Genomic DNA, 14375 nt, shown 5'->3' with positions numbered 1-14375 from the left:
TAAAAGGCCCACAGATTTACACACACAGTTGTTTTCCATTTCCAGCCATCTCCTGGATCCTGCCTCCTCTGCACACACTGCTAACACTTGAGGAGGAGACCCCCCAGCTGCAGCCAACCTGCTGCACCAGAGCCATTGGGTGCCACTGCTGCATCCCCCCATTCGTTAGGGCTGTGAGCTGAGCCCATCAATGGAGCACACTTAAAAAACTGAGTCACAGTGCAAGGGCTGGATGCCACCTTCCATGCTGCTGCACGGCTACAGTTAACGACGTTTTAAAATTAATACATTTTCGACCTTTTTCTCTCCCAGCGTTCGAGCCTTTCCAGGCAGGCCTCCATGTTCCCTGGCCATGCAGGGCACACATCCCCCCAAAGTGCTATCAGTACCTGTCCCATCGCTCTGAGAGCCTTCCAGGCATCAGAGGAGAATGAATCAATCAATTACGCAGGAGACACTTTAAAACTGTTCCTCTGAGGTGGCAAATATTTCAAAGAGGCAGCTCTATTAGATGGGCATTTCAGCCAAATCATTGCAATCCCTGCAATCCACTGAGAACAGTAACTTCTCCCTCTCAAACACTCACTGTTATCTCAGTTTCTGATTTACTAGGAATATTCTGATTCACTTAATCCCCACAACACCTGCAATGCTGATGGAGTTTACATGCTCTCAGGAGTGAGACCAGGTGGTTTTCTCCACCTGCCCAGGGCTGGGTGACGAGATGAGCCACCTGGCAGCCCCCAGAGGCAGCTCCAGGGGTGCAGAGCTGGGGTCCCCCATGGGAGGCACCCAGGGGGGGGGCAGACATCCTCCTCCCATCTGCTCCTCTTCAATGTTACCCTCAAAAAGCCCCCACACCCACCTAAAAAGAAACGCCCAGGCTGCAAAATCAGCCTCTGGGAAAGCCAGTCACGCTTGCTCCTTCCACCTACTCTGCACATGCTGTGATGGCATCCTTAATGAAGGGATGAAACACTCCTTGCTTTCCTGCTGAGCCCCCCTCCCCCCCTCCCTGCAGCACTCAGCCCCCAGCCCCCCACCCACTGCTTGTTTAGGAGCAGTGAATACACACCTGCATGTAGGTTATGTCATGATTAACTTCACCTGTACGAAAGCAGGGCCAGAAAGGTTTTGTTGGTGACCTGCTTGCAGAGGGGCCCACCAGACCACATCATAATTAAAACTCACATTCAAAACCATAACCAAAACTGCATCTTCACCCTTCCTGACTTTAAAACTTACACCATTTTTGGTATTTACTTGTTTTTATTTAAATAAAGAGAATTGGCTTGCCGCACAACAGCAAGCCATATGTGTAATTTAATACATTTTCTCTTTGTTGATGATGATTTTTTTTTTAATAGAGTTACTGAAAACTCAATTTCGTACACAGAAGCATCACATCCCCAGGGGCTGCTAAAGAGCTTCACCTCTGTGAGCAGCTCAGGCTGCCAGCTGCCCAGCACGGCTTGCTGTTAGCTAACTGCATGCACTGAGCCACCTCAGTCGCACCCCATGGAGCAAGGTGCCGTGATACCAAACGCCATCACAGCTGGCACTCATCTTAATTAGTGCTGACAAATCTTGATAATGAATCATTGAGGATATGAGTTAAGCATAAAATAAAGCAAATAGCAAGGATCTTATGTAATTCTCCCTGTTCCGATGGCTGTAGAAATTGGGTTGTGAGGTTGTTTTGGAGCATTTTGTAACAGAAATCATGAGCATTCTCTGCAAATCGGAAATCATTTTTAAGATCCCTTGGCTGTGTCCTTTTGATAGGGATGCAGATGCTTCCCCTTGGCTCCTGTGGTGTTGCTCCCAGGGCTGAATTTGTGTCTAGGTTGTGATGTTTAGCACTAATGGGGGTCCCTGCCCCGTTCCTGATGGCACAGCCCTCCTTCCCCACCCGCTGCTCCTCTCCCAGCTCCTCTTGTCTGTCCATCACAGCCATATGAAAGCACGTTTAAACAAAATCAAGAAGTGCTGCAGGCTGTGCTCATCACTGATCCTCAGCTATTGAGATTTTCATGTCCCAAGTGGCAGTCTAGCAATTTCTGAATACTCCTTCTTCAAGATTCGCTGCATTTTCCACAGGAAAGAAAAATATTTGCTGTGTCTGAAAAGGTTCCATCCCTTACGCACTAATGCTTTTTCTTTTTTTTCCTGGGATTCTTTGTTAGTGTAATTATTGAAATGAAATTTTTCAAATCTCATTTAGAGACTGGGAAAACATAGGTGCTCAATTTCCTCTCCCAGGAAATCCTGAGCTAATGAAAGCTTGCCAGGCAGGTTGCTGGAGCTACACTGGTGTAGAAAGGAACCCCAAACAACTTGAAGCAACTGCAGAACAAAACCAAAATTCTCAATACTAAAAACCCATTGGCCTGGAGCAGCAGGACACACACAGCTAAATTAATGAGATCAGAAGGATGCGGCTTCAGGCAATGTGCTCAGAGGTGCTGGGCTTGGGTGTAAAAGTAGGTGAGCTGCTTCCAGATCCAGCTCTGATGAGAACTGCCAGGCAGGCTGACAGGCTCAGACCTGATCCACTTCCACAGAGGTTGATGAAAACTCATTAATTTTAAAGATCAGACCATTAATTTGAAAGCCACTGACAGAGCAGCAAGAGCGGGTCTGAGGACTGAAATAACACAGAGGCAGAGGGCATCCTTGCAGCCTCCTCAGATGAATCCTGTAGCTGAGCAGAAGCAGAATGAGGTTAAATCCTTTAACCAGGAGACTGAGCACCCACAAGTGATACAGGAAGAGCATGCATAGAGCAACCATAGACTCATAGGATTGCTCAGGTTGGAAAAGACCTTCCAGATCATGAAGTCTAACCTCAACCTAACCATAGTACCCTTACTCTACTGACCCGCTGGTAAATCATGTCCCTGGACATATTTTACGCCTAAGAGAAAATGGATTTAATCCTCAGTTAGTTTAGATTCTTCAGGTCAACCAAAACAATCTTCCTGATCCAAATCAGAAATTTGCAACAGGAAATACTACCAGCTCTTGAAATGACTACAAGAAGGTGTAGATGGGTTATGTGTGAGCTGCACTGCAGTGGTTGCAGCCCGTGCTCCATGAGGACGGTGTGCAGGGGCAGCTTGGCATGGAGGACCAGGACTGAGGAGCAGCTGTCCCTGCCCTGGGGCTGGCTCTGCTCTGGGTTGGGTGCCCATGGGGTGTAGCAGGGGTGCTGCTGGAGCATGTTTGTAGGCAACAAACAGAAAGTATTTTATTGCCATGTGAACAGTCGAGAACAAAATCTGATACAGATATTGGATCAAACCTTGTACTCTGTGGCAACCTAATTTTATCCTGACATGTTGATTGCTTGCTCTTCATCTGCGGTTGCTGTCCCAAAGGGTGCGAAGTGAGAGAAGCTGTATTTTCTTTCCTTAAGAAGATGACAGAAAATAAATTCAGAAGAACACCCAAGAACAATGCGGGTTTTGTTATTCACCAGGCAGCTTCACAGAGGGGAAAATCTGGAGCTGGGTTTTTTGAGGGCCTCAACAAATGGTGGCACTGAATGTGATGGAATTTCATACTGCTGTTTTGAATTGTTAAGGTAATTCACAAAGTAAGGAGTTCTTCCAGCTGCACACAGCGCACTTTGGAAGGGATGCTGAGCTGGGCTGCTGTGTGCCACTGAGCATCTGTTAAATACCTGTTTAAATAAGGGACTGCAAAACTAAGGGATTTTCACAAACTTCCATACAAGTAACACTATGAACATTGGGTTAAGCCATCCCAGCAAGGAACAGCAGGTCAGATCCTGCTACCAGAAGAAACAGGACACCCAGTGAGTGCTGTCCCTGAAGCAAAGGCAGCCACGTCAATTCAAAGGGCAAGGAGATGCCTTGGGAGACCTGTGCTGGGCTGGAAAGCACATCTCCTGCTTGGAGATTGGTTGTCTTTCACCACAAAATGTCTGCTATGAAACTTTGTTCCCAGCTTAGCTCTATCAGAAGTGCAGTGTGGAGCCTCTGAGGTGCAGGTCAGGGACAGACAGGACCCTGAGTACTGACCTGCAGGTCATGGACTGCCTTCCATAAATATTTGTGTAGATGAATCCTGCTAATGGAAGATGAAGAACTGATGTGGATATTTACAGGACCAGAACATAAGGGTTAATTTTGTTGTAAACGTTTTAGAAAAGAAATGCATCCCACTAAGAAAACATCACTGGCACCATGTGCCAATTCAGTATTTCTTACCGAGCCCCACTCACGTGTAATAAATACAAACTTTGAAGTTGCTTAATTTCAGCAACTTTTTTTTCCTTGACCCAGATATAAACGAGCTTTTACTGTTGGGACATGAAATGTTCCCACAGCAGTACTCATTTCCCCATCATTTATTTCTGAATTAGAATGGGGGAGGTTTTCTCCTTTCTTTCATTACCTGCACTGATAGTGTTCTGCATTACCTATAAGCTCGGAAGTTTTCTTCCATTCCTGGTCTGCTTTCTCCATTAATTTAGGGTATAACTCTGGCTAAATCAAACTGAAGCTTTTAAAACATAAATGGTGGCTTAGGGTTGGCATTAGTAGACAAGAATAAATCCTCTTTTTATGAGTGTTTTTTTTTTTTTTAATTAAAGGTAATTTAGTTTGAAGAAATAGAAAATGAAATTTAAAGAGTGATGCTGGAACATATGTTAATTTCAGGTAATTAATTTAATTGGAGGGACAGATGATGAGTGAGAAACAGCCCTGTCCGGAGTCCCACACAAACACTTTGGGCTGGTTTTGTTAATTGATTCATTAGTATCTTTTCATTCTCTGCAGGGAAGAGAAATTAGGAAAAAAAAAAAAGGGGGGGGTTTAAAGAAAAGAGGAATCAGCGAAAGACAGGGAAAAACATGAAGTATATGAGGAAGAAAAGCATCCTGGGGTAGATATTTAATGTAATTCCCTCAAGTTGGAATTAAACTATTTTACCCATAAACTGAGTTTGCTCCCTGTTGATGCGAACTGGTTTCTTTACAAATGACTGGGCCTAAGCTTAATTTGAAATGTTATTTTTTCAGGGCCACAGGTGAAGAACCAAAGATTCCCCTCCCAGTGAGGCTGATGGGGGTCCCTCGCTCGGTCTCCCCATGAACAGTGACCTCAAGCTCCCCAAAGCCAGCGCCCAGCATTCCTCTTTGCATCACTGAGGCACAGCACAACAAAACCTCTTAGGTTTTTTTTTTTCAGTGCATTTTCTTCTTAACTTTTCCATTCACACTCAGGTATTTCAGCAGTAAGTACGTTACATAAGGAAATCCCACATCAACACAGGCATCCGGCAAGTGCTGCTGGTTGTGGGGGCGAGGCGTTAAGTGTGGCTGGGCTGATGCTGGCAGAAGGCTCACGGCTGTATGTGTGTGCATGGCTCCATGGCCAGAGGCAACCACCTGGTTACACGAGGTTTCTCTGTGCATCCATTTCACCAAGACATTCATTCCACACATGAATTCTGACTCAAACCCATAGATCATCAGCTTACCATCAGAGGAATGTTTTATAGTCGGCAAGATTAAGATGTGTTGAGCATTAAAGCTACATCCCTGGAAATCACAGTAACTGCTAACAATCTTTTTGAAATAGAGCAAATTACCTTTAGTTTTTACTGCCAGAGAGGAGAATGTCCATTTCCAAAATATGAATTTTTATTATCATTTTATCTCTCTCTGTTTTTATGAAGCAAAAGCTATGAAGCCATTTCAAACGTAAATTACTTGAAAGTTCTCCTTCTTAATTCCCACCAGAACTAAGCTCAGCTCCTCTAGATCAAAGTGTTTTGAAGTTCATTTTCCATGCCTACACCGAAACAATTATGATATTTTTCACATCTAAGGAACAGAGCCTGGAAATCTGAAGATCTGAACACAGTAGGACAACGGTCGCACCTTTATTGTGTCACATACTCTGCATTTTATGGATGAAATTCTCATTCAAGAGCTATAATTCCTTATTTAATTCATCTTTGCCTTCTCCTGAAATGTATACCTAGAAAAGCATTCGCAGAAAGGTTACAACCAACAGTGAAACCAACCACCCTAAAACCACCATCAGTTTGGGGCCCTTCCATCAGTTCCACTCCCATTGGAGCTCTGGGTGTTCAGTGATTTCTCACTTTCATTCCCAATCTGCAAGTGCCCCAAATTCTCCCACTTAGCAAGCACTGGAAGCAATGCAGAGAGAGCTGCAAAGCTGCTGGATCTCTGTGAGAGGCAGGGAGCATTTTGTCTAAAACGGACCTGTTCCAGTCAGCATACATCATGTGAATTGAGCTTTAAAACTCGAGCCGAGCTCGCAGCTTGCAGCTCCCAGCCCATCAGGCAGTACGTGGCGGGGCCATTTGGGGCCCCTGGGACCTGCGTTCACTTCCCAGCTTTCTGCAGCTTTCCTGGGTAGGGCTCTGGGGAGCAATCTTCTTCCTTCCCAGCACAGTTCATCTTCTGCACAGGAATAACATACCTGCTAATTCACACTGCTCTGGGAGACCAGGGCAGTAAAACTTGCAAACATATGAGAAATAGAAAAGCATGTAAATGTGATTCAAGCTCCATCTGAAGTTCCTAACTACAGTTTCTCTTCTTTCGCTTTCCCTGGCTAATGTTTCCCCAGAGCTGCTCTCCTGAGTTCCTTGTGCAGTCACCAAACTGCCTGCATTTCCAGGTCAGCAATCCCCACTTTACTTCCCTTATGGAGAAGAGGGGTTACACTGTTAAGATACAGTCTGTAGTTGTTTCATGTCCGTGACATGACTGAATGAGGAGCTGTACTGGAAAAGGTCTCCGGGATCAGGACAAAGCAACAGTCAGCATTTACAGAAGGCAGGAAAGTCTGTTTACAAAGGGCAACCAGAAGGTTTGAATGCTTTAGCAAAGTGACCACTGAGCAAACAAGCACAAATCAGTGCCGTGTTGCTGGGTTTGGGAACTCGGTGTTGTCTCCAGTCTTCTGTCCCCAGGGAACCACGAGGCTGCTGATAAAGGCTTGGTTGGTAAATGGCATCAGTGCTGCTTCTTAATGCCAAGGCAACATGAATTCACAGGAAACATTCTTTCAAACTGATGAGTTTCTTTTCATCAAGAAAATTGGCTGGTGAAGGTGGCAGTGCTGAGCACAGGCTTTCGTAGTTGCGTCCTGCGATGACTAAGAAGGCATCTGACAAATGAAGATACATTTCAGACAGCATACGATGCACAGCTGAGTTTTTGAAAGAGCCCACATCTCCCAGGTATCACTCACAGACATGGCTTTTGGAGGAGCCACTCCCATGGGATGGGTGGGCTTGGTAGCAAGGCTGCTGGCATAATGGTGTCACGGTGCTGATGCCCATAATGGTGTCACGGTGCTGATGCCCATAATGGTGTCACGGTGCTGATGCCCATAATGGTGTAGTGGTGCTGATGCCCATAATGGTGTCTGTCACGATGCTGATGCCAGCTCTGTCACTGCTGCCTCGCTGCAAACAGGAGCAGCACACGAGCTCTTACCCATGGCTTAAACGCTGCATCTCATCCACGGTACATCAAACCCTGTGGAGGCCTCATTCACAACCAGACCTAATATTCAAAATTTAGAAACGCCATCTGGTAGAGACTTTGTTAAGTAAAAATATCTTATTACTGAACATAGATCTTGGAGAGAGCTCGCTTTTTTCCCTTATGCATCTGATTGTATTTAACTGGACAGCCACATTTCAGTACTTCTGGAATACCTCCAAAGATTTCTGACATGGGGCACATTCCTAAGCTGTAGAAAAAGAATCAGCTGTATTATTAATGTGAAATTAGTAGTAACTCATGACATTTGAGTTATGTTGCTGCAAGGTGTCTTTTTACCAGCTTTGTTTCTCCTGGTAAACAGCAAGTCCTCTAATTGCAGATATAAATCTGTTGAGGTATGAATGCACGGTTGAAAGTGATGAAAATGTTTAATAAAGTATGTCCCAGAAACAGAGAACATGACTAGGTTGAACACGTTGACCACAGGGCTTGGGTATGGTGATAGAAGCTCACGCCTCAGGGTGGCCACACTTACAACAGATCAATGGAAGGGGGAGCTGTATAACCAAGATGTTATAATTGCAATATGTATAACCAAGATGTTATAATTGCAATATAATCAAAAGAGTAAGGCACAGCAAACAGGGATCACAAAAGAGAATAAGTAGAAGAGCTTACCCTTGGGTTGAGCTCACTAGAAGATATCAAAGAGGAGGATCTCCAGAAGAGATCCTTCCCCTCTGGTAGCCAGCTCTTAAATAGGTCCAGGAGGGGTGGAGCCTGGCTCCACCCCTTCCGGCAGCACAGGTGAATTGCCTTCACCTGTGCTCCTCTGGCTGACTCATGGCTCACCTCAGGTGATCAATCAGAGGTTCAGGCCGTGACTCAGCAGTTCCCATACAGGAGCAAACACCAGGTCTGCTCAGTATAACTGTTCCAAGAGAGCCGATAAGGTGTAAAAATCCTTTTTAGCAGTACAACTTCTGATGGCCTCTTATAACAGGGAGGAGCACAGATCACAGGCACCTTGCTTACAAACTGCAAACATCCAGTTTGGGGTTTTTCCAGTGAAGTTTTATGAAGTCATGGTTAACTTTCATGGTCTGAATTTCAACGATTCGAGCTCTTATGACAGACCCCTGTAAAACAGAAAACAGCTCAGAACAGTGGTTTGTTTAGAAAAGAAAAAAAAGGGAAATCACTGTTTTTAAAATTCTGTCCAGCTCAACTATTTGACAAAAGCCATAGAAACTTTATCTGAAATGGTGTCTCTGTTTTGGTTTCAGTCTCATATAGCATTTACTTATTTATTACTTGTTTGTTGTTACTTTTGGCTGTGGATAAAGACAGATTCTTTTCATTAAGGTTGATTATTCTAACTGTGGACTCCCTGTATTTCACCAGCATGACTTCTCTAGTGTCACAGACCCCTTGAACTCATAGGCACCAATAAACAGGATAAGATAAAGACAGTAGAAGTACCTGAAGTCTGCACTTGTCCCTTCTGAGCATAGGTTGTGGAATGGGTAATGACATTTCTGGCCTTGGAATAAAATAGATGGTAGGCTCAGTATAGAGCACAGGCTGGATTTCAGGGCTCATAGTTATTAGGCACTACTGCATTTTGTCCCCAGATCTCTGTCCCACCTGAAGATATTGCTTTCAGCTGGATCTGCAGCCAGTGCCTTTCCCAGTGCTACAGGCATTTAGCGATGGAGCATAACATGGAAACTGCTTCTCTTTAACGATAACAGAGGTGTTCCTGCCACACAAGTTTTCAATATGATCTCATCTCTTACTCAGCATTGAAGAAAACAGAGGTAGATAGCTGTATCTATGGCAGCTAACATCAACCCCTCCTCACAGACCTCTGCTTAATCCTACATCAAACAAACCCCACCAGCAAGCATCAAAAAACAAGCAAGAAACAAAAATCAGGTGCAGGCATGGCAATTTTCATATCAGTTCCCTGGACCGAGTGCCACTGAAGATTAAACCAATAAAAAGGGGTTTTTATGAGGAAACTTGCACGTGAGAGGAGCAAATCGGCAGAAGAAGCCCGAGCTGGCGTGCGGTCCTGAATTAATAGCTTAATGTAATTCAGTTCTTGCTGGTTGCCTGGAAACTAACATGGAAAAAAAAAGTGAAAGCACAAACCATAATGGGTGTAGAGGGCTTAATAAGGAATTATCGATGCCAATAAACTGTTAGACAGCCTGATGTATTTCTAACAAAATCACTCAAAACGCTCCTTTGTTATTATATGTTATTCTTAATAACAGGGTTCAAGGCCAAAGAAGAAGAAGCGCTCGGTGCTGGCAGTTTGGGCAGCTGCAGCGCTGATGCTGGGACTTGACCCTGAACTCACGGCAGGCTGGCCGCTCCTTTGAAGCATCAGCTAACTGAGGTTCTCTGCCAGTAAAAGCAATGAGGCATTTGTGCCTTCCTCACAGAGTCGGCTGTCTGGAATCAGCCCTGCAGCTCTGCTCAAACCTGGGGTCGAGTTTATGAATGCCAGCTTCCAATGAAACTGCTTTCTGAGGCAGGCCTGGCTGTTTGCCCACACTGCTTTTGGGAACGTTTCAGTGACTCCTCGTAGCTGCATCCATCGGCATAACAGTGACAGACCCCAACCTGCCTCTTGTCGTTCCAAAGATGGACAAGTCCTCTCCTGGGATGGAGAATCCCACTGGTGGCTGCAGAAGATGCTCTTGGAGTACCAGCCCAGTGCCATGCTGGTTTCACAGTGTCCAACGCATCCCCCCAACACTGGCTTCCCATCTTGAAAGAGTTGCTTCAAGAAAGCAGTTTTTATCCTGATTATTTTTGACAGGTATCAGGTAGTTTAATTAGTTTGAAATTCAGATGAACGACCACCTCTCTCCAGTAATTCACCTTCAACACTGAAAGAGGAAAACGCCATTAAAATGAGCTCTGGCCCATCAGAGGCCATCCACAGCCACCCAAATAGACCAATTTTGTGCTGCAAAGACAAATCCTGGCTGGTTTTGGGGGGGTAAGACTGATCATGCCAGGAACAGCTTTGGAAACAGATTTCTCTCTTCCTAATGTGCAAGAGATGCATAATGTGGATCGTGATATAGAAAATATTGTAAAATATAACAGTGTAAAACTAATTTTAAGTCTGCTACTGATTTATCTGTTATTTTGAGATATCCAATAGATAAGAGCATTTTAAATAGTCTCTAAATAAAGCGAATCATTACTTCTTACTAAAAAGGGAGCTTTTAAATGATCCAGTTACTGAAAAAACAACAAACTGTAATTTCTTCTGAAATTTCACAGTTCCCTCTCCCCTCTGTAAGCAATCTACAGTAATAAAGTATAAACACAGAGATCAAGTGTCACGACGAAAATGCTTAACAGCTTAAAAATGGTACATTAAACCCCTACAATCTCGGGTAAGACAAACAAAATCATAAACTCTTTTTATTGCAATTCCTGACAAACTGTGGATATAAATAGAATTTAACACAACTAACTTATTTGTCAGTCTTACCCTGTTATTCAGAAATTCTCTTCTCCATGTCTGTCTTTTTATGGCTTCTTAATCCAGCACGACAGGAAGGTGAGACCATTTCTGAGTCTTCGGTTAGCAGAGGTCTTCATGTGGATTCTGGAAAGGATGGAGGGGACACTGTAGCTTTCAGGCTTAGAAGCTGGACAACTCCTTCAGAGCAGGCTGCTCTCTGAACTAGTCAATTCGATGGCTGTACAGCAGAGTTCCCCAAATAGCCACCCAGCCCTGGAACACCCAGCTGTGTGATGAAGCGATGGCTGATGCAGCCTTTTTGCTGCCAGGTGCTGCGTTTGTGCTCCCGATGCACGGCTTAATGACTGTGTTGTAGCTGTTGGTGGAAGCACAGGTTGTAAATTCTCCCATAGGTATTTTTATTACAACAAGCACTACAGCTTAAGCCTATTGAGAAAGCATTTAATGAAAACACCCTTGCCTCCACATGCTCCCTCAGGCCATGAAGCAGAACAGTAAAGAAGCACACAACTGCTCACTGACGGTAGGACCCGACCCCAAGCATGGAGCTCACAGGACTGTGGCCCACAGATATTCTAAAGAAGTTCCAGTATTCCAAAAACTCGTTAGCTAAAACAGCCATATGCTGGAAATTATTAGTCTCTGCCTTATTTGAAGTGGGTTTCACCAAATAAAGCAAGTACGGACAACCTTGACGTCTATCATAACTATTTGAAACGCGTATGCGTGATTTCACTGTCAGGCTGGGCTGCTTGCAGATGGCGTGGTGAAGTCAGACAGCTAGGGAATGTCAGATTTTTTTGTTCTGTTTCATAGCTGTTTTGTTGTGTGGTTTTTTTGTTACTATTATTCAGACAAAGGTGACGTGAGAAGCAGAAATAATTTTACTTGACGCTATTATCTGAAGCCCAGTTGAAAGTCTTGCAGTCACCAGACTCAGATGTGACCTCTGTGCTGGCCAAAACAGTCTGAGGAGTCCTTGAGGTGGAACGGCTGAGAACAAACATGGGCTCTCGGATGCTATTTTTGTACATTCATTTCCCTGACTTTAACCACACTGTAGCTACTGAAAATATATGTGATTAGCCTGAAGATGTTATGCCAGCAAACTACAGCTCAAGACAACTCTCATCAGAACATTTTAATGTAAATTGCTGTCTCCTTATTGTTATCTAAGGAATTAAGCTGATTTATTAAAGTTCTGGAGCCCTCTCTTCATTTGTAAACCTTTTATGGTGGACGTAATGAGAAGGGCTCATGAGCCTTTTCTTCTGGAAGGAGGAGGATGTCCTCCTGAAGTTCAGAAATGTCAAAGTCTTTTTTTATTTTTATTTTTTATAGCTGCTGGAATAAGTCACTGCTTATTGCTATTCTGCATATTAATTCATAGGTTATATATACTGCTATTGATAGCCAGAGCAGGAAGTCCTAAAATCTAACTTTTTTAATGGGAATGTTGGCAGGTCCTTTATTATATCAAAGGGAGAGGTGGTGTTAAAAATTCACATATCAAAAACTATCAACACATGATAAATAGATGGTGAACTGTTCGTGTCGCACCACTTATTAAGTTGCTACCATAAATTATTACACCATAAAAATCGATGTTTATTTCAGTCTTTCACTCTTTCCATATTGCTTCAGCTACTTTCCAGAACTCGCTTAAAAACTACAAGAAGAAACAGAAAAGCAGAACTGCTGCCATGGCTCAGCACTGGCTGCGGGGCCATTGACGGAGCCTGCACACACTGTGCCTACTCACTGTGCCCAGTGAGTGCCATGCAGGGCTGTGTTCTCTCCTACAGTCACAGCAGCAGCATTTAAGATATTCTCTGGGTTGGCTTTTTTTTGCATTCGTTATCTTGGTAATGGCACGGTTGTGTTACTGTAACTTATCACATTAGAGCACTCTGCCAACCTTTCCATTATTCGCCTAAACTTCAGCGTCGAGTCGTGAAGAATGACTGCATCGCTTTGTTTGCTATCTGTGTGCACAGCACCAGGGATTTGGGTGCTTTGAAATGCCTCCTCCATCCGGAGAGAAAGAATCCTTTTTCTGTGGCACTTCTCAGCCACGGCAGCAGCATCCATGGGCACAATGCGCTGCGATGGGCAGGAAGCTTGCTGACACAGCACAGATCCTCATTCAGAAGGAATTATGCTTCAGCCACACTTAGCTTCTCAAAACACTCTCTAGCTGTGAGTACATTGCACAGTTAACTTCTCGCTGGAAAATCAGGAGCAGCAAAAGCAACAGCGGATTTCCAAGGGAAAACAGTGCTGCACCCCTGCGTGCATTGCACCGTTATGTGTGTGGTCAACAAACATCATCCTGCACCCATCTGTTGGGAAAGATATCGCATGCACATCGAGCACCAGCGTGACAGATTCCTTTAACAGTTAAACACAACAAGAGAAATAGGTTATGTTTTCATAGTTTTACACTCATCAGAGTGTAAAAAGACTTTCTACATGACTGGTTTCTGCCAGTTTGGTTTCAGCTCATGCTAAGCACGAGGCACACACCGGTGTGATGTGATTTCCCTGCTTTGCTTTGCCTACAAGCCTTCCTCACACTCAGGGCACTTGCCTCTCTGTCTTCCCCTGCACAGCTCGTGGTGCCTTTCTGCATTCCCTGAAAGAGGAGGATCTACCAAATACCATGCTCAATATACAAGCTGGTTAAAAAAAGAACCTTCTTCCATAATGACCACAAGACCTGAATTTATTGCTGGAATGTCAGAGATCTCACAAACAGCAGCAGCAAAGAGTGCATTATCTTTACCTCTGTGTTTGAAGCATATCCACTCTTCTATGAAATTTTATGACAGATGGATTCAAAGGGGAAAAAGCAACAGGCCTCAGAAGCTTTTATGATTCTTCTTACCTCATCTGTATTTGCAAAACACCGCAAGCCGGACCATGTTCTGCCTGTTTTTATGCTTGTTTTTACAGCAGGGCACACAGTTTGCCATAAATAATAGAACTGAAGAGCAGAAAGTTATCAATAACCCTGATACAGCTAAAAGCCGTAAGAAGTGATTCCAGCATTCACAGTAAGCGAGTCGGCTGTTCTGATTCTGACAGGGCAGGCAGCAAATCCCAGTGGCCAGGGGGGAGGAGGCAGCTGGCTTCAGGTTTTAATTATGATGTGCGATGGATTTTCATGACGGCAAAACTATCTCCCATTCTCAGTCATTTTTCTCGCTCATAAAACACACATAAAATCCTTACTGACCCAAGCAGGGAGCCCTGTGGGACCCTAACAGAACAGCAGGAGCTTTACGTAAGTACTGCGCTTTGAGGTAATAATGGGGTGCCACCTTTTGGATGGAGAAT

General features: G+C 44.3%; 1 long non-coding RNA gene across 6 annotated transcripts in view; it reads right to left on the bottom strand.

The window, feature by feature from the left end:
* Nucleotides 1-4917: 4917 nt before the first annotated feature.
* The window catches only part of LOC125698820 (uncharacterized), a 28325-nt gene continuing 18867 nt past the window's right edge, over nucleotides 4918-14375 (bottom strand). For all 6 annotated transcript variants that reach the window (XR_007379340.1, XR_007379344.1, XR_007379342.1 and 3 more), the window contains 3 exons: nucleotides 11043-11159; nucleotides 8201-10425; nucleotides 4918-7769 (listed from right to left, as the gene is read on the bottom strand). This is a non-coding gene — a long non-coding RNA (uncharacterized LOC125698820). The remainder of the gene's footprint in view (nucleotides 7770-8200; nucleotides 10426-11042; nucleotides 11160-14375) is intronic.

Source organism: Lagopus muta, chromosome 11 (assembly GCF_023343835.1).
Source record: "Lagopus muta isolate bLagMut1 chromosome 11, bLagMut1 primary, whole genome shotgun sequence".
NCBI classification, from domain to species: Eukaryota; Metazoa; Chordata; class Aves; order Galliformes; family Phasianidae; genus Lagopus; species Lagopus muta.
This window is presented reverse-complemented; position numbering and strand designations above follow the sequence as displayed.